The 23,064-nt window shown below is 41.5% G+C and overlaps 1 protein-coding gene across 4 annotated transcripts in view; it reads right to left on the bottom strand.

The window, feature by feature from the left end:
* Positions 1-23,064, bottom strand: part of CPS1 (carbamoyl-phosphate synthase 1) — a 337,480-nt gene that overhangs the window by 33,620 nt on the left and 280,796 nt on the right. The gene's annotated exons all lie outside the window — the stretch shown is intronic.

Raw genomic sequence — 23,064 nt, 5'->3', positions numbered from 1 at the left:
ACAGGACCTGGGGTCAGTTTTGGACTCCTCACTACAAGAAATATATTGAGGGGCTGGACCGTGTTCAGAGAAGGGCAGTGGAGCTGGGGAAGGGTCTACAGAGTAGGTCATATGAAGAGCCTCTGAGGCAGCTGGTGTTTAGCCTGGAGAAAAGGATCAGGGGGGACCTCATCACTCTCTACAACTACCTGAAAGGAGGCTGTAACCAGGTAGGGGTTGGGCTCTTCTCCCAGGGAACCAGTGATAGGATATGACCTCAAGCAGCACCAGGGGAGGTTTAGGAAGGATATTGGATATTAGGAAGAATTTCTTCATGGAAAGGTTTGTCAACCATTGGAATGAACTGCCCAGGTAAGTGGTGAGGTCACCATTCCTGGAGGTGTTCAAGGAAAGACTGGATGTGGCACTCTGTGCCATGGTCTAGTTGACATGGTGGGGATCGGTCAAATGTTGGACTCGACCTTGGAAGTCTTTTCCAACCTAAATGATTCTGTGATTTTACTGTGGACCAAAACTAAATAGATTCAAGAACTATGACAAAGATGAAGAAGATGAGCCTGCCCATATAACTGCTGGGCACTAAGGTCCCTCCAGACATGGCTAAAGGCCACTCAAACATCTGCTCATTTCAGCTGCACTTTGCATGAAAACCATATGCTCCTCTAGACAGGCTTCTTTTGAGGTCACCTTAAAATAAGACACAAAACACAGCATTTGAAAATGTTTTGGTGTCTGTTGTCACTGTGGAAATTCGAATGTGATCACCTGGTGTGTGGTTAGCACTTCTTTCAGCTCTCTGCTAACTTGATGTGATAGAGAACACAACTCCAAAATACAGGTGGTATGGAAATTTGCAAAGTGGTCTAAATATATTGTTAGCCCACCAGCTGTTTATTGCAGCATGTCAGCTTTCATCTCTCCATGAGACTAAATTACCCCCCCCAAAAAGGAAAAACAGAACAAACACTAATACTTAGAAAAAAGAAAACAACACACACAAAATGAAAGACAAATATCCTTTCCCAGCACTTTCTGTTACAGCTGAGGTATCTGTGTAGCTTAGGTGCACAAATTTGGGGGAACAGCTTGTGAAGACGATAGCTTTGACACAGGGAGGTACAGGGAATATTTCCTGGCCTCCATCTGCCATCAGCCTCTTGTGCAGGGTGACTTTGTGAGGCAGGAGATGAAGGGATTTGTGACTGAACATCATCCTCCTCTCTCAACCCAGCAAGGTGGGCTATGGGTGGTGGGGCAGGCACAACACCATGCAGGGACAGAGCCTAAAAGCACTCAGATACCCAGATGCTGCCTTTGAACCAGAGTGAGCCTCAGGGTCCAACACCCAGTTAGCTCAAGACAGGATTTTTCATCAGCTCATATCCATTCTTCATATCTTTCTCCCAGCTTCCTTCAATGGGAAGCATGCACAGCTCAAAAGCAGACAGGTAGTATTGACTCCAGTGTTGATCCCAGTTATACTGATATAAACAAACAGGGACAGTGCTGAAATTTTGCTGGAACTGCAGCTTTCCTGCATGCAAATGAAGAGTTCATCTCTCAAAAGATGGCAAGAGCCATGTAGGAGATGAATATTTACAAGGCCTTGAAGTCCAGGGAGTGAGCCCCACCTGAAAATTTTTTACTATTTTGTGAGCTCCAAGCTGGATACAAATTTGAGCAAACACATATAAAATACATATGTATGTATATTAAAATACACACATATACACATGTGTAAATGTCTGTCTATATTTTGTATTAACAATAATTCAGATTAGTAACACATTATTGCCCTCTTAATTTCAGCCATCTGCCTGCACCTGCCATGTCTTAGGCTTCAACATCCAGCCAGTGTAAACAAGAACAAGCTTTCAGCCCATTCCAACCTTCCTGCCTGCATCATTTCCACCCCAAACCACTAGAAGGCAAAAACATCCCAAAGAATAACCTCAAACCAGCAGCCTTGAACCACAAGATGGAAGACCACCCAAAGGGGTTTGGGTGGGTGCAATATGCAGAAGAGAGGCTGGTCTCTCTTTGGATCAGGGAGTTTAGCATGTCATGACTTTGCACATCACGAAACTACAAAGGAACTGCATGAGAAAGCTATCTTAGACTCCTTACTTCTCAAAATATTTGCTAAAATCATGTCTGAAACACATGGAAGGACACAACTGACTGGATTGGGCACAAAATGTAACTCAGTATAATGCATTTTTGACTATGCCCTGCCACATAGATTGACATCAGGAGAAGATCGGGAGCATTTCAATGTCCATATCACTGACCATGTATAAAAAGATCCAGGCAGCCTATGAAATTAATCCAGCACAGCAAGGAACTATATCCCCTTTAAACTCAACATAGTTAACTACACAAAGAATATTTTCTACTATGTATATGTGGTCCAAATATTCCTGCTATTTATCTTTCTCTTGTCGATGATGCTTTTTCCCCCTAACTTAATTACCTTTCGTTGGATAAATCAATACTTTTCTCAAGAAGAAACAAAAAAAGAGCTAAAATGTATATTGTGAAGAAAAACAGTACAAATGTATTGAATAGTCTAAAGATAATGATGTGTCCAGAGATTGCGGTCATTTAAAAGCCATGAAATGTAATTTTGAAAATTGCTTTACCAAGTTAATAAAAAGAGAACCAATGAAAAGAAACTCACAAAGATACATAATTATTAAGTTCTTTGCTCTATTTTTCCCAATTACTGAAGGTTAGAGTTATGTCTTATTTGCCAGTAAAAGATTTTCTAGGACTCTTATGGTACACATTACAGAGCAGTTACACAAATGATCACAGCCAAATGAGACATCAGGGAAATAGACTGGCTGTACGTGTAACTAATACATTTAGCATTATATGTAAGTACCAGCTTCCAGGAATTCAAAAAACATCTAAAAGAATTCTTCATCAAGATGTAAAAAATATTTATTCCTGCAAAGGACAGGCTGAGATGGTATTTGCTGAAACAGGGTGTGGAGTGTCTAACAAACCAGAGCTTCACCTATGCCTGTCCTGAAGAAGGCACAGAGCAGAGGGACAAACTGGATTCAGGTGGGGAACACGGGGTAAATTGTCCCCAAGTACCCCACCCTGGGGACAGTGGGCAGCTTTGCTCTGGGAAAGCTCCACTTGGAGTTTACCAGATCGTGAGGAGCCAATAGGGCTGCTGATTCATTGTCCTCCAGACTTGTCTTTAGTCCCAAAAAGCACTTAACTTGTAAGAGCTTTCCACTCAGAAAATCCACAATGTGCTTTCCAGATCCATGGAGAAAGTACAAGCATAAGTATCTTTTCCTTCACCATTGCTGCAGCCTTCACAGCCTTAGAGGAGGGACTTCATTTCACACAGGTACAATTTTACAAAACTGGCCAGTCTCAAAAACAAAAGAACACCAATCAATGTTACCCAAAATAACATCCAACTTTATAGAAAACTAACTGTGTAAGCTACACAAAACCACAGATGCATTTATCTGCCTTGCTCATGTGTTGTTGTAACAGTCTTTGCAAATTCCCATTACCTTCTGCACAGCATAGCAAGTCTCATGCAGCAGGAAGTAGAAATGCAGGTCCTTTGGCATGTGATTTTCCACTGAGGAGGAATGGATCACAAGCCTCCATGGCACACAGCATCACCACTGTTTGCCCTGGCAACAGAGAGCCCCAAGTCAGGCAGATCCCAGCCCCATACTTTAGCAGCAGTGCAGTGCCACCAAGGGCTCCTTCAGACACAGCCTATATGTTCTACATATTTTGTCTCTCAACTCCTTACTCAGATGTTCCCCTCTTGGAGATATTTTTGCAATGCTATTTGAGTCTTGCTGGTGTAGCATAGTGGTTTTGACAGGATGCTGCTGGCAGGCTAATCCACTGCCTATCTCCATCCTTAAGAGCTTCTCTGACCTCCAAGGGATAACAAGGATCGTGTTTTCTGACTCAGATTGTACATTTCTGGGTAACCACATGCATTGTGTACTGTACTGAATTGTGTAGGGCTGCCATGCACACCACATCTGTCCCTGCAGTTTTCTGTCTCTAAGGGATTTATTTCTCCCCTTCACTGGCACAGCAGTCCCTCTGAATGAGTCTGTATATGCTTTAATTTCTGCAAAACTCAGTCATCAACTTGGCTTTAGGGAGTCTTTTCCAAAGGGGAAACTGTTGTCATTTCCTTCAGAAACACGGCATAACATTACCATTACAACTTCTTTTTTAAATGACAAGCTGTAGTGCTACTGAGCTCCAGCAGCTTAAAAATTACTACCATGTGTGAGAGCTTCAGATATCCCAGGTTTTGGCTCTAGATCATCGTGCCCATCTTCTCTGTAGTTCTTGCAACTTCATCAGGCTGACAAATCTGCTGATGCTCAGTTACCGCTATTTTTTTATGATCTCCTTTCACTTCAGTACATATTGATGCTACTCTACGGTAATCACAGGAGTCAGGTCAGGGTAAACTCAGGAGGTTTTTTCTGGATCTGTTTACTGATGTACTTTTTGAAATCTGTTACCACTGTGGAAGTTTTACTACCTCTAAACTTGAAAGCATAGCTGTAACGGCAACACAGCTTGCCAAATTTCAGAGTCCCTGCCTACATGGGATAGGATTTACTGAGCCACACTGTCCATGTAAATAACCCAAGAACCAATTGATAATCTAACAAGAGTCCTAATAACTACTCTGGTGTCCAGCCATGCCATGACCCTAATATGTCTGCATTTTTCTTCTCTGGTACAAACCAGAGCACCTTCTTAGTGACTCTTGAAAACGTCTTCTCCAGCCACAAAATTTTTGGATGATGTGTGCTCTTGTGTACTCTCAGCACACAGCCAAGGCTGACAAGGCACACAGACCTCACCTGCTTGCATGTCACTTCAGGACTCCTCAATAACAGTGCAATCCCCTTCAGCCTGTTTTAAAAAAGACACAGGACAAATACCTTTAATCTGACCCCTGTGTCTCATTTAGAAAGCATGACTTGGTATTTTGAGGAGAAGAGATGATTCTTTGAACCAGTGTTTCTCATTCTTCATGTGCCAGATGCCAGAAGGTCTCAAGCACAATCCTTTTCCCTGGAAGCCTATTTTCCCTGTCAGCCTGTTTTCCCTGTTGCTTTTTCTCTCAAAAGTCATCTGCCTCAGTTAGATGGACAGATCAGCAAACTGCAGAGCAATCATGAGACTTACACAAGGGCTCAGCAATCCCTTAGTCCTGTTCTGATATTAAATATTACAAAATCCTCAAGCATATATTCAAGTGAATTTTTTGGAAGAACAAATCAAGAAATGGTAGAAAACCAGAGTTTCGTTTTCTTTTTTCCTAGAACTTTAGTCTTACACTAATTCTAAACCTGACTGGCTGATATCTAGTTTAACTAAATAAATACCATTTACCCTGTGAACCATGGTCCTTATAGCTTTGTGGAACACTCAACAATCCAAAGGAAAACTAAGTTCTCTCTATTCCCTTTCTGAAACTTTAATGTTAACCATAAAACGTATTCCACACAGAGCTGAATCAAAACTACTTGTTCCTTCCAATATGATTCTTCACCTCAGATCTATGTTTTTCCCTAATATTTGCTTTTCAAAATGTTACTGGTTAATGCATGTAACCTAAATTCTGAGGAAAACAGCGCTCAGGTAACCATTGTGTGCAAAAAACAAAGATAGTGCTCTCATTCAAAATTGGTCCCTGCTGTTAGCAAAGCAAAGTTTCACTGGAAAACCATTCTCTTGATTGTTTCTTTTCTGCAACCTGATCTCTATTGTGAATTTTGAACAAAATATGTACCAGCATGAATAGTATCTATATAAAAAATAAAGAGTGTATATCCAATTCTATAAGGCATTGTTGTACATTCTAACATCAGCGTAAAGAAAACAGAAAAAACACCTACTCTTCATGTCATCACCTTTCTGAAAACCTTCTCTGATGTGTGTGAAACTTAATGAAAACAATCCAGAATCTATACCCATACTAACACAAAGCCATGCACTCCTGCAGACACATTCTCCCATTCTAAATCTATAGAACGTGAAAAAATTTGAGAGCACCTGCTATGCTTAGAGCTTCCCTTCTAAGATTTTAAATCTAACACTAGCAAAACAAACAAAACAAACCCAAAACACCCTTCCCCCCCCCCAAAGCCACGAAACCCTTCCCATACCTATCCCTAAGCTGTCAGCAGGCTCTCCTCTCATCTCCATGACAGGGCAGTTCAGCATTTTCTCCTAGAAAATCTTTTGCTTCAAATCCAGCATCATCAGAAGAAAAACTGCTCTCCTGACTACTCCCTTTGGAAACCCCTGCCCGAATCAGCAGAGCTTGTGTCAATCCCGTTCTTCTAACCCAGACCTCTGGGCACAGCAGAAGCCGTGGAGGATCATCCTCCTGAGTGCTTTCTTCCAGAAAGCCATGCTGCCTGTAATCGCTGCTGGAGCAGGAAACCAGTCAAGCAGTTCATGCACTGAAACTAATCTGAGGCCGCTTGCTCCTCCCAAAAACACCATTCTTCTTACTAACCCTGAGGGCCACAAAATAATCTGTAGGAAACTGCACACCTCACTGGTTTCTTTGTAAATCCCTGGCAAAATCCAACATCTAGGTAAGAAGTGTCTATAGAAAACAATTATTTGAGGGTTATCTGCCTCTACGAGGACTGTTCTTCCTCTAAACAGCACCATGCATGGATGAAAAGTGCTCTGTACATTGCTCCCCTTAAAAAAATCCTTTTTCTAATTATGTAGAAAACTATAGCCACAATAGTAATACCTGTATCTAAACCAATGGAATATGATATGATCTTATTTGGCCACAAAAGAATCTGATCTGCTTTCATTCTGACTATAACCCCATCTGGGTTGGCAGTGCCTTTATGGAAACACAGAAGTCATTCACTTCCATGTTTCTCATACTGTCTTTATAGAAAGCAATAGTATCTTTATAATCAGCACTGGAAACATCAGTCTCTGTGTTTGCCTTTCTAGAGGGTTAACTCTACCCTTACCCTCAACTACACCACCATAACCAGCCTCTGCATGAAGAGCAAGAAAGGTCCTTCTTATTGCAATTATGAAGACTAAATGCATATCTATAAATATATATTTACATATGTTTGAAATATATGTTTTTATATATTTGTATACTTCCACATGGAGGCACATATATACGTACATATGTCCATATGTATATAGAGAAATAGCCCCTTCTTTTAGAAATCCTATCTTTAACCTTTAAACCAGTAAAAAAGGCCTAAGTGAACTGTGTTGTGTGAGAATTCACTTCATATAAAGCCATTTTCTCTCACAAATGCCATTTGCAAGCTTATCTTTTAGGATCACAAAAAAAAGTGAAAATTTTTTGTCCAATTACTTTCTTTCAAAAAAACCTACACTTACCATGATGGACACTGGAAAACTGGTGCCTGCTGGAACCCTTGAAAAAGCTTGTCTCTCCTTATTGTTCACAAAATACTCAGAAGAATACTGCTCTCTTAATTCCCTACCTTCTGAAATCCTAAATTTACCATGCCTAATCTGAAGTATCTTGACGATCTATTTTCCATTGCAACACTAATCTAGAAAGATTTCCCCTTAGAGGGATTCAGCCTTTTTTTTAGGTTGCTGGACCTACATGATAGAGTGGGAACTTTTTCGAAAACCCAGCTTGAATGGACAGGAAACTATGCCAGCCAAGTGCTACCTTCACCAAAACTGGTTCCAAAGCTACTCCATTATGTGGAGTAGCTCATGTGCTGGCACTGATCAAGAAGAAACACCTACAAATACTTTGAAATTAATTAAATTACATTAAATGTGAGCCAGCCATCTAATATGACACCTGCCCAATGCAATTTGGCTGAGAGATACCTAATGAAAACTGGAAACTCACACCCAGTTATTTGCCAGTATTAGAAGACAGATAACAGCCCTCCTGGGAAAGTACACGGGAAATTTTAAACACTCAAAAGTTATAAGAGGTTTTGTACGTGCTAGAATTACTAGCTAGAATTACTGTATCTGTTAAAAGAGCTCTGCCTTTGATTTACATACCACATGTGAGATTAAGAAAAATTAGTTCCCTGCATTACTTTTAAAGGCTTTTGTGAATATAAAACCATGTGAATTTGTGTTGCATGTAAGTAATTTACAGTATTCAAATTTCCGGGCAACTCCTAAAAATGAATTTAATAATCAGGATTTTTTACTTCCTTGGGGGTTTTCTGTCTTCTCCAGAGAGGGCTGAAAGGCCCTGAGAGATCTCATTCTCTGTTCTCTTCCTCCCAATTAATTAGAATAAAATAGAAAAAAAAACCATCACAGAAAAAACCAAACCCCTAATTCTTCACAACATTTTTTTCATTTTCTTCAGGACTGCAATCTGGTTGTAATCACTCTTGCATGCTCTGTGGATCAGGTGTCCATTGTGTGTTTGAAGAACTGGTTTGCATATGCAAATTAATTTTCAAAGGTAATAAGGTCCTATCCCACCCTGGTAAATCCTGTTTGCCAGTCTGAGGTAAATCTTATACTGAAAGCTTAAAAATACTTCCCAGACTAGCAAAGGAAAGTGGTGAGAGTTCCCATATAGCTGAATAAGAGCCTATTTTACTGTGTGTCCAAGTTTTGTAACTAGAATTTTGAAGTCTAAGGAGAAAAGGGCTCTATCCTGACCTTTTCTCATGGTTCCCAGCTCCTGGAAGGCTATGAGGAGGAGGTTTACTGCAACTGTAGCAGGCAATAGTTCTTTCTCCTTTATCCAACTGTTTATATTCATTATGCTTGTAGGAACACTATGTTTTGAGGCTTTTGATCCTGTGGGAGATGTATAGAACTGAACAACACCAAACATTACTGGGGAAAGAATGACATACTGTCCCATCGAAAGAGACATTCTATATGAGAAACCAGGCTAAAAGAGCAGGAAGAGATTTGGTATGGATTCATATAGAAGTTGAAAGCAGAGTTAAGAAAATCTGACTTCGAGACCCTCCCTGAATCCTTAGGAAACCTGGATCTAGATGTTCAAATTTGGGCCCTGCCAGATAACAGAGAGCCCCAAACCATGGATTATACCAATCACAAGTGGGGGGAAGTCAAATTTACATTTGGCACCTCTTCTCTCTTTAGGAATTGGTGGGGTTTTGTTTTTTGTCTGCTGCTTCATTGGAGCTTGATGAAAACCAGATACAGAAGAGTTACGCTTATGTAGTAGTTTCAACCAGGTTTTCCCCCTGCAGTTGAAAGTGGTAACCCCCAGGGGGTGGTAACTCTTGAAGTTTTGTCCAATGAGTGCTTCTGCAAAATATAAACATATCACAACCAAACGGAAGAGAAGAGTTGTAGTTTGGTTGTTGAAGAAGTGGTGGCCCTGTTGTAGAGCCACGAGGAAGGGGCTCAGAGCCCCCCAGGGGGGCTTTGGCCCCCAGCCCCCAGCGGGGGCCTGCGGGGACCTGGAACAGCATAAAGCTGGGCTAAGTACCTGCAAGTGAGAGCTGAGAAAGTTTTCTCCACTGTGAGTGAGCAGAGACAGCAACAGCAGATGCAGCATCCAGAGACTCTGGCTAAGAGCCAGGACAGATAAGAACCAGAGAAGCAGCAGAAACAGCATGCAACTGAGTAGGGAAGACACCGAGTTGTCTCAGAGAGCCGAGAAGGAGAGTCAGCAGCAGAGCTACAGAGTTTTGGGGGTAAGAACAGAACCAGACCCACCAAACTCCTTTGAGACCTCCAGGAAAGGAGGGACATGGACTCCTGTTATGGAGAGGAGCCTTGGACATGCAGCACTAGAGAGAGAGAGGAGCTGAGAAGCTCAAAAGCATCCTGAAGGTGGACCAGGACAGAGAGGAATGCAGAGGGGGTGACCTTGGCTCCCCCCTCGTACTGCTGCCAAGGTGGCAGCCTGAGGCAGGGCACAGAAGCTCTGGAAGGGGTTTGAGTCCCCTGAAGATACCAGACCACCACGAAGACCCCCAGTGTTTCGTGGTATGACCATGGTGGAACAACCTTTGTCTGGGGTGACGTAGCCCACAGAAGACCCCTTTGCCTGCTTCAAGGAGGCCGAGAGAGGCTTGGAGGCCTCCCTCGTGAGTGCTGGCAGAAATCCGGCCACAGCTGCTGCATGCATGTGAAGAGGACAGATTGCTGCTGTAGAAGATACTCCTGCTTAGAGACTGGAAGGGATCTGTCCTTCTTCCCTCCTGGACTTTTATTTGGAGGGGAGAAGAGATCTGATCCATTGTAAATACATATGTCATGGTAGAGATAGTTGTGATCGTGTGTATAATGTATTATAATATTTATTTGTACAGTCATTGTAATATATTCCCTTTCCCCCATTCTGAGTCTGGCGTGTTTTGTCTGGAAAACCCACCTCAGATGGGTTGAGATGTGCAAGGGGGCTTAGATTGGGAATTAGGATTTTGGAGAATCTCAAACCATGACAGCTTAACTGAAGACTAAGCAAAAAGGTAAGCCAGTGTATTGACTGTATAGTCAATTCATATATGAATATTAAAAGTGTTTTCACTCTTTAGCCCTCTTATTTTCCTGTGTATTGGATATTTAGATACTTTCCGATTCCATAATGGTTTTCTAGTTAAGTGATGTGTAAAAGGATGGAAAATATAGCCCACTTTACTGAAATCAGACCCTGTAAGCACTGACGAGCTATTTTTAATTCACTCCCAACACATGAAGCCTATGCTGGATGACATTTATGTAACTCGACTTTGTTTAGTTCCACCTCTATCAGAACATAAGTGTTTGCTGCTTGCTGAAAGCAGCTCTCTTGCAAAAGCATAAGCTACCTTGAGCACATCATGAAAGCTGTAAAAACTTTCCAGTTGTTTACAAAATAATTGAGTGATAGGACCTCATTTGAAACAATTTAAAGAACTACCTCAATGTAAATTATTTCTTTTTATCAGAATTTGACTCTTTCAGCTCCTCATCAACAAGTTCTTTGGCCTCTATTACAGCTGCCCATGCTGCCATGCTGCTATTTGAGACTGGCAGATCTCGTCAGACACACAGTATAACTCCGTTTATTTTTCTTTGTATTAACAGATAGGTAAAAATCATTCCTCTAACTTAGTCAATGCAACACAAGTCCTAGGCATGGATTTTTGGGGGGGAGTGTCACATAAAAAGGCTTCATCTGAGACAGGGAGCCTTGCTGGTTTGGTTCTGTGTACCACAGATATTTGGGCCACCACTGCTGGTGAACTCATGGTTTGTTTAGTTTCCAGAGAGCCTAAAACCAGCCTGGGATGGGCTGTGCAAACTGTGTTGCAGAAACCACATTAATACTCATTGCCTAGGTGTGTTGCAGAAACCACGTTAATACTCATTCCCTGGGTCAATCTGATAAATTGAACATTCAACGTGTAAAGTTCCAATGCAATCTGGTAGCCTTTCACTGCCCATCACCCCCCACATATGACAAAGGCAGGATTGCCCACATACCTGTTTTATAGCCGAGGAAATGAGAAATAAAGCCATTTGATCCAAGAAACAAGAGACACAGAAAAGCAAACCCTTTGGGCAGTGTGTACTTATCTATCACTTTCAAGCTCTTTATGAGGGCTGGTTTTACACCTGCAGCAATCAACAGCAATTTACACCCAATACCTCCTGCCATTAGTTTATGAACTGTTGCCACATGAGGTAATCAGCACTACCCCAGATCCGTTTTTACAACAGCTGATGGACTTTGCAGCTGACAGCAATCACCTCTGCTGACTCCTTTGCAAATTTTGCTTTGGAAATTCTCCTTGTCAGGCCATGACAGATAAAGCCTCCTGTGGCTGATGGTCTCCAGATAGGATTACCACAGAGGGAATTTCACAGTCACACTAGATTCCAATATTTTTTTCCTCTCTTCTGGCTAAGAATTCAATTTTCTTTTATATGAAAAAATATTGCCAGCGTATCTTTCTCATCTAAGTAGAAGGCCACTTCACTTAGAATAGCTTTGCTTCTAGCCCTTCCCCTAAATGTAGTGCTCTTTGCAATGAACTTTGCAATTTCTTTCCAAGTTGCAGAATGTCCTCCATTTTCACTGGCTTGCTGTGATTAGACCTTCATACCACTGACCAATTCCCTCTGTGGTTCTTTTCCATGCCAGTCAGTAAGGTGGCAATTTTAATAACGCAGTTCTTGGATGTAATATTATTCACAGGCCTGCATCAACTTCTATTGCTGCACTCCTGAAATTACCCACTTCAGCTATACCTACTAAATTCCCATGAAGTTTAAGAGCTCTCCATATGTTATGCCCCTAACCTGGAGCAACATCACATTGCTTTTCTAAGCAGCTTCTACTCTAGTTCATTTCAAAATTCAAACAAAATGTTTCTTGAAATGCATTTTACTTTTCAGCTATTTGATGCTGACAAGATGGGCAGGCAGCAGTTCAATTTTTTGTTTAGAGGCAGTGTTCACCTGCAAGTAGAGTCAGGCTTACTTCTGAGATTTGAGCAGTACAAGGAAATCTTTCCATGAGACTGATCTGAATTTTGATTCTTTAATAAAAGCTGGAACAGAGACAAAATTGGTTTGATTTGATTTACAGTCTCTGAACCATGCTGCAAATGTAGCCCTCCTTTTCTGCTCTCAAACCAGTTCCAATTTATTTCTGTGTGCTATTTATGCAGATACATTTACTGAATAGTTTATCAAATGATTTTCAGGTTAGGCTTGCTTCTGGGACTTATTTTACACAAATTGATCACCAGCTACTGGTTTGTTAACCTGTTTAGTATACACACAGCATGGAGGAAGATAACCTAAAACACAGTAATTATTTCTGCTCCAGGGTCTCATAGAAGATATTGTACTGTCAGAAGAAAAATGTAGAGTTAACACTGAAATCCAAAAAGATAATTCCTGATAATAATCAAGGAGTCATAGCTGAGTTTGTGAAGCTTGCCTCAGTTACCCACACACAGCAGATTTTATATTATGAACTAAGAAAGATGACTGAAATCAAAATCAGGAGTAAGGGTTATAGGCACTGTGACAGAACAGTCTGTTCCTCTGAGGAACTCAGCATCTCGATTTGCAAAATGCTGGACATGAACAAGCAGACATGTATGACAACTTGATTTCTGAAGGTGGGCCCCAAGTACCAGGAGAGACCAAGTCCCTCTCAGCATCTGCCACAGAGGCACTCACAATTGTGGTGGCTTCTCAGTAAAGTACTGCTAAAATCCAAAAGGCAAAAGGCACAAGCCAGCCCCGGGCAGAGGTTTCTTTACAGGACACTACCAACCCTGAGATAGCTTCTGAGAGGAAAAGAACAATCCTTCTGAAAGCTGTTAACCTAAGGACACTATTTTAATTACTCAAATTGTAAGAAATACAGAAGGTAAAATACTACAGACGGAACTCAAAAATATCCGCTTACGATTCTGGAATATACAGTAAGGAACATTATAATAATAAGCTCTGAGGAGATACAAGGAAAACTATTACAGCTCCAGGAAAGACACATAAAGATGAGCATAACAATACACCTGCCTGAGAGAGAAAAAAGGAAGAAGGTACATAATTTAGAGCACTGGTGTTGCTGCCTTTAAGACAGATATATCATGAAGAGTATTGTAGTTATCTAGTTCTGGCAGAGACATAATGGCAATCATTAGTTACCTAGCTGTGAGGAGGACATGTAATGTGTAGTATTAGTGTTACCTGTCCCTAAAAGACAGCAAGAAAGAGGGGGAGAAAGAGATGATAAGAAACCTGGACAGTTACCTGGCTCTGGAAGGCAGAAATTATGGGAAGATTTGCTGCTGCCCATAGCTGTGCTTTACAGCTACTAATGCATGGAGGCAGGGCTGGGAAGAAAGGAAAGCAGTCTGAGTTATACCAGGGTTGTCTGGTACAAGGCCAGACTTCCAGCTGGCCTCAGCTGATAAAACTTACTTCCACTGGCTGCAGCTGCACTGACTTTGGGTTTGTGGGAAAGGAGAGGATGGGGAGGTAGCAGCTGCTTCGTGAAACACAAGCACCACAGCTTTCCTAGAGCCAGTACAGACCATGCAAGGTGTCCTAGGTTGACAGGTCACCGCCAGGGACCTCCACTTGGCTCCCCAGCTGCAGCAACCTCCAAGCAGGCATCATCTCTCCATGCACTCCCAGGAACAGGCAGGAAGCCCTGGGCAAGAATGAAGGTCAAAAGAAAGAGATGGCCAAAAAAAACAAAAAAAGGAGCTGTAAAGGATGGAAACATAGGTTTTTGAAAGCTCTGGGACACATGATGTAGAGATGTAGTATATTTACATTTCTGCAGAGAAAAAAAAATGCTTGCGACTTTCTGTAGCTGTCACGAGTGGAATGGAAGGTTTAGACAAAACTGATTAAAAAAGCCCTGCTGCTGACTCACAAGGTGCAGAAAGGACTTCCTTGCTTTTTAAACCCCTTCTCAGAGAGGAGTCTGGGTGCAGCTGAATCCAATCTTGGCCTCAGATTATGTCAGCGGTTTAAATTTAGGGAATTACAGAGGTGTAACTGAACCACCTTTGTCCTGCAGGTTTTAATGACTGGCAAAATGAGAATGTTTATACAAAATTAATCATTTATTATTACAAATGCTCAGACAAAAGATCTTAATCGTAATTATTTACTACCGAATATAAACGCTAAAACTACTAGTATAGTATAAGATGGGATAGTGTGCTATATTGAAGCAATTATTGAAACAATTATATTAAAGCTAGCAAAAATGAAATAATTCTTAAGTAGAGATTGATGTAACTCATGCAGACCAACGCTTCTGGGGAGATCTCTTTCTCTCAACCTCAAGATGTATCCTTGGAGGGCGTCCCCAGCCAAGGGAGGAATCTCCACACATACACCCCAAGAAGGGTTATGTCAGAAGAGCCTGACTGCATGAGAGGGGACTGGACTTTTATAGTATAAAGTGATTGACTGCTAGTCACATATTTACAGGCCAGCTATCAGCTTATCTGTCAAATCCTGTTTCAAAAGCAGGATGTGTGCTCAAAGTCTGTTGAATCAGGATGGTTTTAGCATAATTAACACCAAGACAACAACCTGGCTCCAGCAGTTGATCTTGCATGATAGCTCGATAGCTTGCATTGTATGCATTCTGATTGGATTTTAGGTCTTAGCAGCATGGGCTAACCTTGCCACAGTAGCCTTCAGTGGCTATCCCTTCCCTGGCTGAATTATGCCTGCCTACCTTCAGAGCAAAGGGACAACTGGGAAAAAAAAATCTTTCTTTTTTTTTTTTTTTAAACTTTATCACAAGAAATAATCATGGCACAAATGCTAAGTGGCCTACCTCTCCAATTTCTACAGCACTCCTCCACATCGTCCTAGCACTCAGGCTTTGAATGTCTTCCTAGAGTGTAATGCTGACTACACCTGAGACAAGGTCCAGTGAAGTGTTTCATTGTAGCTCACTCAGTTTTCAATCAGATCCCTGATGAAATTCCAGGTGAAGGAATGCATGAGAAACTCCACTGTGATTAAAATTAATCCTTTTATTCCTATTTTGACTACTATTTGCTGTCTATCAGGTGAAAAGATATGAAGTTCAGATAAAACTGTTGAATCTTGAGGTGATTAATTTTTAATACTGAAGAAGAAAAACAGTTCAGAAAGCAAGGAAGGAAGCACTGAATGGGAAGAGAGCACTTTTCTACTTAACCCCTGTGTTCATAATAATTGCACCCCTTCCTCTTACAGCTCATCTTTGAAACTCAGGTCTTCCCACACAGCACCCTGAGACTTCCAGGCAGAAGCCATCAGCCTACAAACACCCTCCAGTAATGCCCTTTTCAGCACTTACACTGGGCATTATTAAATTATGCTACTATCACCAGAGTCCAACTACTCATTAATACAGCAAAGATCAGAACCATAAATTGGATCCCAGCATATACACAATCTTTGAACCCTCCAAGCTGGGAAAAGCACCTGCGTTCTTTCCTTTGAGGCACAAATTAAGACAATGAATTGCTTTTGTACCTCCAATGTGGACACATTCCACTGAGCAGGCGAAAGGTCCTTGTGATGAGAGCCACTCTCTTCTCTTTGAGGAGGGCAGCTGAATGCAAGAAATCAGGTTAATTTGTAAATTACCTCAATTTTCACTCGGAAGTCTGGAAGCAAGAAAAGATCACTAATCTTTCTTTTACTATGTTTTTTCCTGTGAGTCCTCATATTGAACTGAACTGGAAAGGACGACTTGCTGAAATGGGTTCTGCTCTTCAGACACTGCCCCATGCTCTTAAAAACCTCTCTAGGGGACATTTTGAGAGTTAGAGACCCTGGGACATGCAGATCCTCAAACTCTCATCTTGGACACTGAATTCCTGTCCTTAATGCTATTTTACACTCTTTGCCAGGCAATAGAATCTCTATCTTTAACCATGTCTAAGACTGCTATCCTCACCCGTGTCTTTAGATCCCCCATTAGTATTACCAACACTTTGGGCACATTACAGTTCTAATGTTTCTCTTTTGCTGTCCTTTTTAACCAATATACTTGGCAAGATTATAGGATTTCCACAGGATATTTGGATATGTCAGCATTTGTTTTCTTTCCAATACAGACTGACAACAAATACATCCAAAGATTATGAGTTTCAGAATGCCATGGTTCTCTTTCACTTTCATATTTATATGTGCATTCTACAAAATATACATGGCCATTATTGGCATGTTTCAGTGGAATAAAACGTTACACTATTTATATAATTCCTTTTAAAACACTTTTGGGCAGCTACTACTAAAACATTTCAATCATCACTAAATTTCAATTCTCTGCTGAGAGCTGAAAATAAAAATACCTCAATTCTATTACACTATGACATGAAATAATGTAAAACTATCTCAAAAATATATAATAGATAAATTCAAGACAAACTGCTAAGCTATCTAGTTCTGGTTCAAACTCAGCTGAGCAAAAGCTCTATAAAGCTCTACTTGTACATTTTTTTCCATTTCTAACAGCCTGAGTAAAGCCAGAGAGCCAAGCCCATGCTCAGGTCACAGTGCACATATTCCTGCCACTATGAACACGAGCTATGTAATATCACCTGCTGTGGTGTTTTTCTGGATTGATGTCTGACTCTAGGATAGCATGTGAAGTCCAGAAATGAGAGGGATCATCTTCCTTCCCTCTTCCTCCAAGTAAAGGGAAAAAACCATCACTCTTTTTCGGTGCTTGTCACCTCCCAGCCCTCATTTTAACATTTGCTGCAAATCTCTGTGCATGGGTCCTGCAGGAATATCAGGAAGCACTGACACTTCATTGGGAAAGAAACCACGGGTTCTGATCACTTAACATTCATACTTTTTTAGCTCAGTGGCTTGAGAGGCTGCTAAAGGCTTTGTGGTTTCCCTCTAACCACTTCACTTCTTTTGCACCAAAAGGGATAAAAAGGTCTTAGTTCAATGCGAAACATTTGACTGCAAGGGAAGAAAAATCCCACCAGTTTCTTTACAGTTCACTCCAGCAAGAGCTGCACTACCCTGTATTGATCAAGCAATTATCTGCTCACTCATATATAGGGGAGAGGAAAAAAATAGAGGGGAGCCTGAATGACCTTGTAGAAGAAGAGAAAAAAAAGAAAAGTTCAGGTACTTTTTGCAGTTTTGAAGTATAAGAACAGCCTCAGCTCTGGAGGCAACTCTATTAATCCATTCCTAAATGTTCCCTTTGTATCTTTGTTTTCATTTATTTCCTCTTTGGTACCAGCATTAGCAATACTGAAAAGCAGTGTATGATGACAAAATCAAATGAGATATTAGGCACAATGGCTAATTTGTACTCTGTAACTCTCCCCTACAAATGCTATTAGCTCTTCTTCCTGCTTTACTGATGCTTTTTTTTTTTCTTTGAGAGCACAGCAAGTCCTTACAGCCAAAGAAACTCCCCAGTTTCTTCACATCCCACTGTGACTGTCATGCCCAAAGCCCCAACAGTCTCCACATGGGCAGATCCAGCAAGGAAGGCCAGGGATATATTGTTTTGCAGTTTTCCTAAGGGTGCACTTTCAGGAAGAGCACTAATCTTCCTTTTGAAGAGTCTTTGAAATCACTTGAAAGAAAGTAACAAAAGGAAAACTCCTGAAAAAAAAAAAGCTATGTGACTTTCAGCACACCACAGTTCCTTCAGAGTGGGTTTAACTATCAGTTTAATTACTTCTGCTTCCAACTTATTTTTTTCATTTTTATATAGGTTGCACTGGAAATTTATGCATATTAGGAATGCTTCCTCAGTGAGCTACCTGAACAAGGATTCAAATAATAATACTGCAAACCTGTGAACATTTCACTGCTAACCTCATCACAGAGTGCATTCAGCACACTAACAACTTTTATTGTTAATGACTTAAAACCAGAAATCCTTTGGATTTCAGGTTTCAGGTGTATTTTTGTAGAAAAAATTCAAAGAGAAATATAGGAATAAAGTCAAAGTGTAAGTTCAAGAATGAACCTCTGTGTAAATTCGCACACCTTCATGCTCAATAAATCAAGCTTTACTGTGCCAAGATCTAATTATAACTGACTTTTACCTCTTGCCCAAAAGGAGCAGGGGTGACTCCTGACAACCCCAGTCCATGCAGGGTGAGGATGTACAAACCAGGACATGCTTCTCACCTCTACTTTGCCAGGCATACCTGCACCCAGGCATGGCCTGTGTGTACAGTAAGCTGAGCTGGTCTGTGCCTGCAGAGCTGTGCATGGCCCTGGCAGCAGATTGCAGATTTTTCCCATACAGTAATTTCAAGCATAGCAAGGAAGGGAATCCTTTAGGGAATGCATGCCTGTTTCGTGTGCAGTTCAGATCTTACGTATCCCTGTCATTTAGCTGAAAATGTTGAAGAAAACATGTTTGTAATAAAAAGGGGACTGGCTTACTTTTTCAATTTCTGTACTTGTTTTTTTTAAACTTTGCTTGACTGACTCATTTGTAACACCAACAGAGAATTCTGGGTTGGTAGATTATTCCACATTATAGCAATTATTTAAAAAAAACCATCTAAGTTTAGTCTAGTCTCTGTTAAAGATCAAGGCAAAATTCTAAGGGAGCAAGTGACACATTTTTCCTTGTATCCTTAAGTTGAGGTCTCTCTGCAGCAGCTCCCGTGGTGGTGTGACAGAGAAGTGGTACCTCAACCCACCTGTACCACTGTGCTCCTATGCAAGAGGAGCACCTATTTATGGACAGGGAGAGCCCGGGGTGATATATTGCTGCCCTCTGAAACCAGTGGCATCACACACTAGCTGGAGATTGCCCCTGTGAATCCAGCAGACATGCAGGTAGAGTTTTTTCATGGGAAAGGGTAAAGAGGGGGACTGTTTCAGAGCCTCTGGAAGGCAATCACCAGAGAGAAGGAAGAAAGGATGGAAAGGGGATGGAGTTTAGGACCAACCCAGGTTAAGAATCCTGTAGCAGGCTGGGCAAGTGCCAGGATTTCATCTACTAGGGACTGGATATTCTCACCCCTGAACTACATGTTGCCCATCAGATGGGCAGAAAAACTTGTGTTGAAGGGCACTTTGTCCATGCAAATATCCATCACAGCTAAACCCACAGTTTTCACAAAGGAAGTGTCAGTTTGTTTTGCTGTTAGTCACAACAAAGCTCAAGGAAAGGCAATCATTTCAAATCAACACACTCTTTGGTGCCAACAGAAGCAGAGGATTCCCAGAGGCACAAGACATGGGCAGGGTGTTCTTGGTTTCATCAGGCTACACAGTTCATGGCTTATGCCATGCTGACATTGGGTCTGCAATGTTAAAGCAGTGATGATCAGTCCTCAGAGAGGTCTCATTACCTACTTGTTCCTCTTTGTGGAAAGCTGTAGATTCTAACACCTTATCATCTCTTGGAAATGCCCACAGTTTTTGTTCTTCAAATTTCTGCTTCAAGCACATGGCTTCCATCATCAGGTTTTGCCAACAGATATTTCAAAGGTTCCTAATATAAGATGAAGTGACTTGGAATAAAAGTGCACAGTCAGCATGCCAAAAATACCCTATTTCATGAATGCAAGGTAGAAATGCAGCCTACATCACCTATGAAAAAATGAGTTTGATTTTCTAGTTGCTTTTAACCCTTTTAAATACACCATACCTCAAAATATTATTTTATTAATTGCACATACATGAGATAATATGAAATTTCATGGTCCATTGAAACAAGAACTGAAGGCCCTTTCATGGGATGCCATCTGAGAGGCTGTTTGCTGCAGATATGTTTTTCTTAACCACCCTATTCTGCTAACCAGAGTCATATAGAGTGGAAAAAACAAGGAAGATCTATAGGGCTATAATATAATAAGACTTTTTGTTGCCTGTGCATCTTTAAATTCCAAAGAACTCTGCTGGAGTACATGGACTGCAACTGTAACACAGTCACACAGTGCTCAAGCAGTTCCTTAATAAATAGTTTAGGAAGGTGTAATACATGCTTATTAGATGTTTTAATAAATGTTTAATCAATTCTTATAGACAGGGATACCACTTAAAACCCTTTCATTCTCAGAGCTGTTGAATAGAGGGCAAGAAGGAACAGTGCATCAGAAATATTGGTTTTCAGTGACAATTTCACATCCTCCCCCAGGCTGCTTACCCCAGTCAGTGTCTCCCCAGCCAATATATGTTGCCTTTGGAAGCTCAAAGGAACACTGAAATCCTGATATACCTCCTGCATGCTAATCCTTGCAGTCCTGGGGGTGCAATTCTTATATAAAAGGTGTAATTTCTTATATAAAAAGCACAGCATTAGTCTTGGACCTGTTTATGGTACCATTTCACTTGGGCTAAGTAGTCCCTTACTACTCAATTCTGTGGCCAGTTTTGTCCATCATTCCCCACCAGAGGTTTGCAGGAGAGACTGTATCACAGGAAATGAATGTATTCACTCCCTGATATTTGGCCTTTATTTAACCATATTCACACTGAACTAAAGTTGCCTGATAAAGAAATGGGTATCTTGCAGGCCACACAAATTCAAACCATAGGTAGTACACTTAGCTGGAAGAGACAATGCCATTGTTTGTATGGGTCATTTTCCATTGGATACACAGGCAGTTCCAGGCTGACCTGCACGGCATGCAGGAATGCACTCACCAAAACTCAGTGGAAGAGAGCACAGAAAGACAGACGGCTGCAGAATAAAACCTGACCTGTGCTGAATATACAGCATTGGGTTATATACTTGAGCATCTCACAAATCCCTTTCACAGATTAAAATTACTGGTCACCTTTGCATCTCCCTCCCTAGCATTTCTTGTAAATTTTCACATCTTATTTGAACTTTGTGCTTTGTACTCCTGCCCCTTTTGTGCAATCTCCTCCTCCTGTCCAGGCCTGCTGATGTGGTATGAATGCCTTCGGCTCAGAGAAGGAAGGTCAGGCTGAGGAAGTTGCTTTGCTGTGGCAGCAGAGGTTCAGCACATACCAATTTGCTTTGTGAATGAGCTCTCAGTGTAACCACTACTTTTTGTTTTAAAATTTGATTCCATCTTGCAACAAATGACGATCTGTAGCAATGGATTTGCCATATGTAGGATGGAAGAAGTCCTGTCAGAGATGGACTAGTGAAGAAAAAGAAGAAAACAGCTCAAATGTTATAGAAACAGAAGTTTTTAATGTGGTTTAAACATGTTTCAAAATGGCTTTTTGTATTTTCTGCAAGGTCACTGCTTCTTCTTCCCGACACCCCCTGTGAGGGACTTGTCTCTCATACAGGAATGTCCTGGGAAGGTGTCCTGAGGTGTTTCTCATTGGTCCTTGTTAACCCCTTCCTATTGGCTGTTGACCCCTTACCTGATTGGTTTTTTCTGTATGCCCCTGAACTTGTCATTGGTTCCCCTTTGACCCTCCTAAAAGCCTTATAAGCCCCTATCCCACAATAAACTCTCTTTTTCGTCCGTCCCTCCCTGGTGGTCTGTGTGAGCTCCTTACGGGGTCGCAGGCCACGAGGCGGGGGGCAAGGGGGAAGGGCATTCACCCTCCAGGTTATGGGCTGGCACCCAAGAGCCTGGAGGTCTCCCCCGTCCCACTAATCCGTCGACGATCTTTCATGCAGGAGCTTCCCTTTGGCTGATCCCTGCTAATGCATTTAGTCCGTGTCAGGAGGTCTTAATGTCTGTAATTTATTTTTTGACTGCTCCATGGAAGTGGGAGCAGAGCTATCTCACAGGGAGAGCTGGGGTTACATAATGCCCAAATTACTGCTGCCTGCATTTCTTTGACTGTTTGGATCCACATGACCTGCCCCAGGTCAAACACAAGGTTTATGCTTATGGGAATAGTATTATCTGGTCATCCAGGCTGTATACCCGAACCACTAATGGTCTGTTATCTTCTTAGTCCAGGCTTTCTTTCTCCTATGTCAGGAAAGCGTTTTAGCTTTTCCCACAAACAAACCCCATGCCTGTTAAACAGCTGTACTACTACAGCACAGAGAATGAGACAGAGAAAGGCTTAGGGATGAGTTTGGCAAAGAACACAGGCCTGAAAGGAGGTAGGAAATAGGCTGAAAAAATATGAGGGACATGAAAACTTTGGAGAAACTCACTCTAATTCCTGGGAAATTTCCCATTTTTGGGGTATTTAGAAACAAAGCAGCTTGGAAGCATGTGCTATGTTAGTCAAATAATATTAGTTAAAAAATAAGGTTCTCATTTTCCATGCCAACAAATGCAACTTATTTCATTAGCAAGACTCCTCAGTTTTCAGCACAGACATTCAAAGCTGCCAGAAAGAGTTTGTCCTGCTCTCCCAGTTCCCTTTAAAATGAACAGAACAGGGCCATCTTAGTCCTCAGCAGGCTTTGAGCCTTTCAGAGAGTGAAAAAATCCACACTTGCCTTTGAGGCAGCACTTTGCAGTGTCCTAGAGAGATGATTTCCCAGCCCTAAAGCAAATGAGGTCCCCAGCAATTAGCGGCAGACATCCGCTCCACCATGCAAGGGGAGACAACAGTCCTGGCAGCAGATGGGACAAACAGAAACACTGATGCAGCCCCGGGGAATGAGATCCCTGAGAGGAC

Source organism: Chiroxiphia lanceolata, chromosome 7, assembly GCF_009829145.1.
Source record: "Chiroxiphia lanceolata isolate bChiLan1 chromosome 7, bChiLan1.pri, whole genome shotgun sequence".
In the NCBI taxonomy this organism is placed as follows: Eukaryota; Metazoa; Chordata; class Aves; order Passeriformes; family Pipridae; genus Chiroxiphia; species Chiroxiphia lanceolata.
This window is presented reverse-complemented; position numbering and strand designations above follow the sequence as displayed.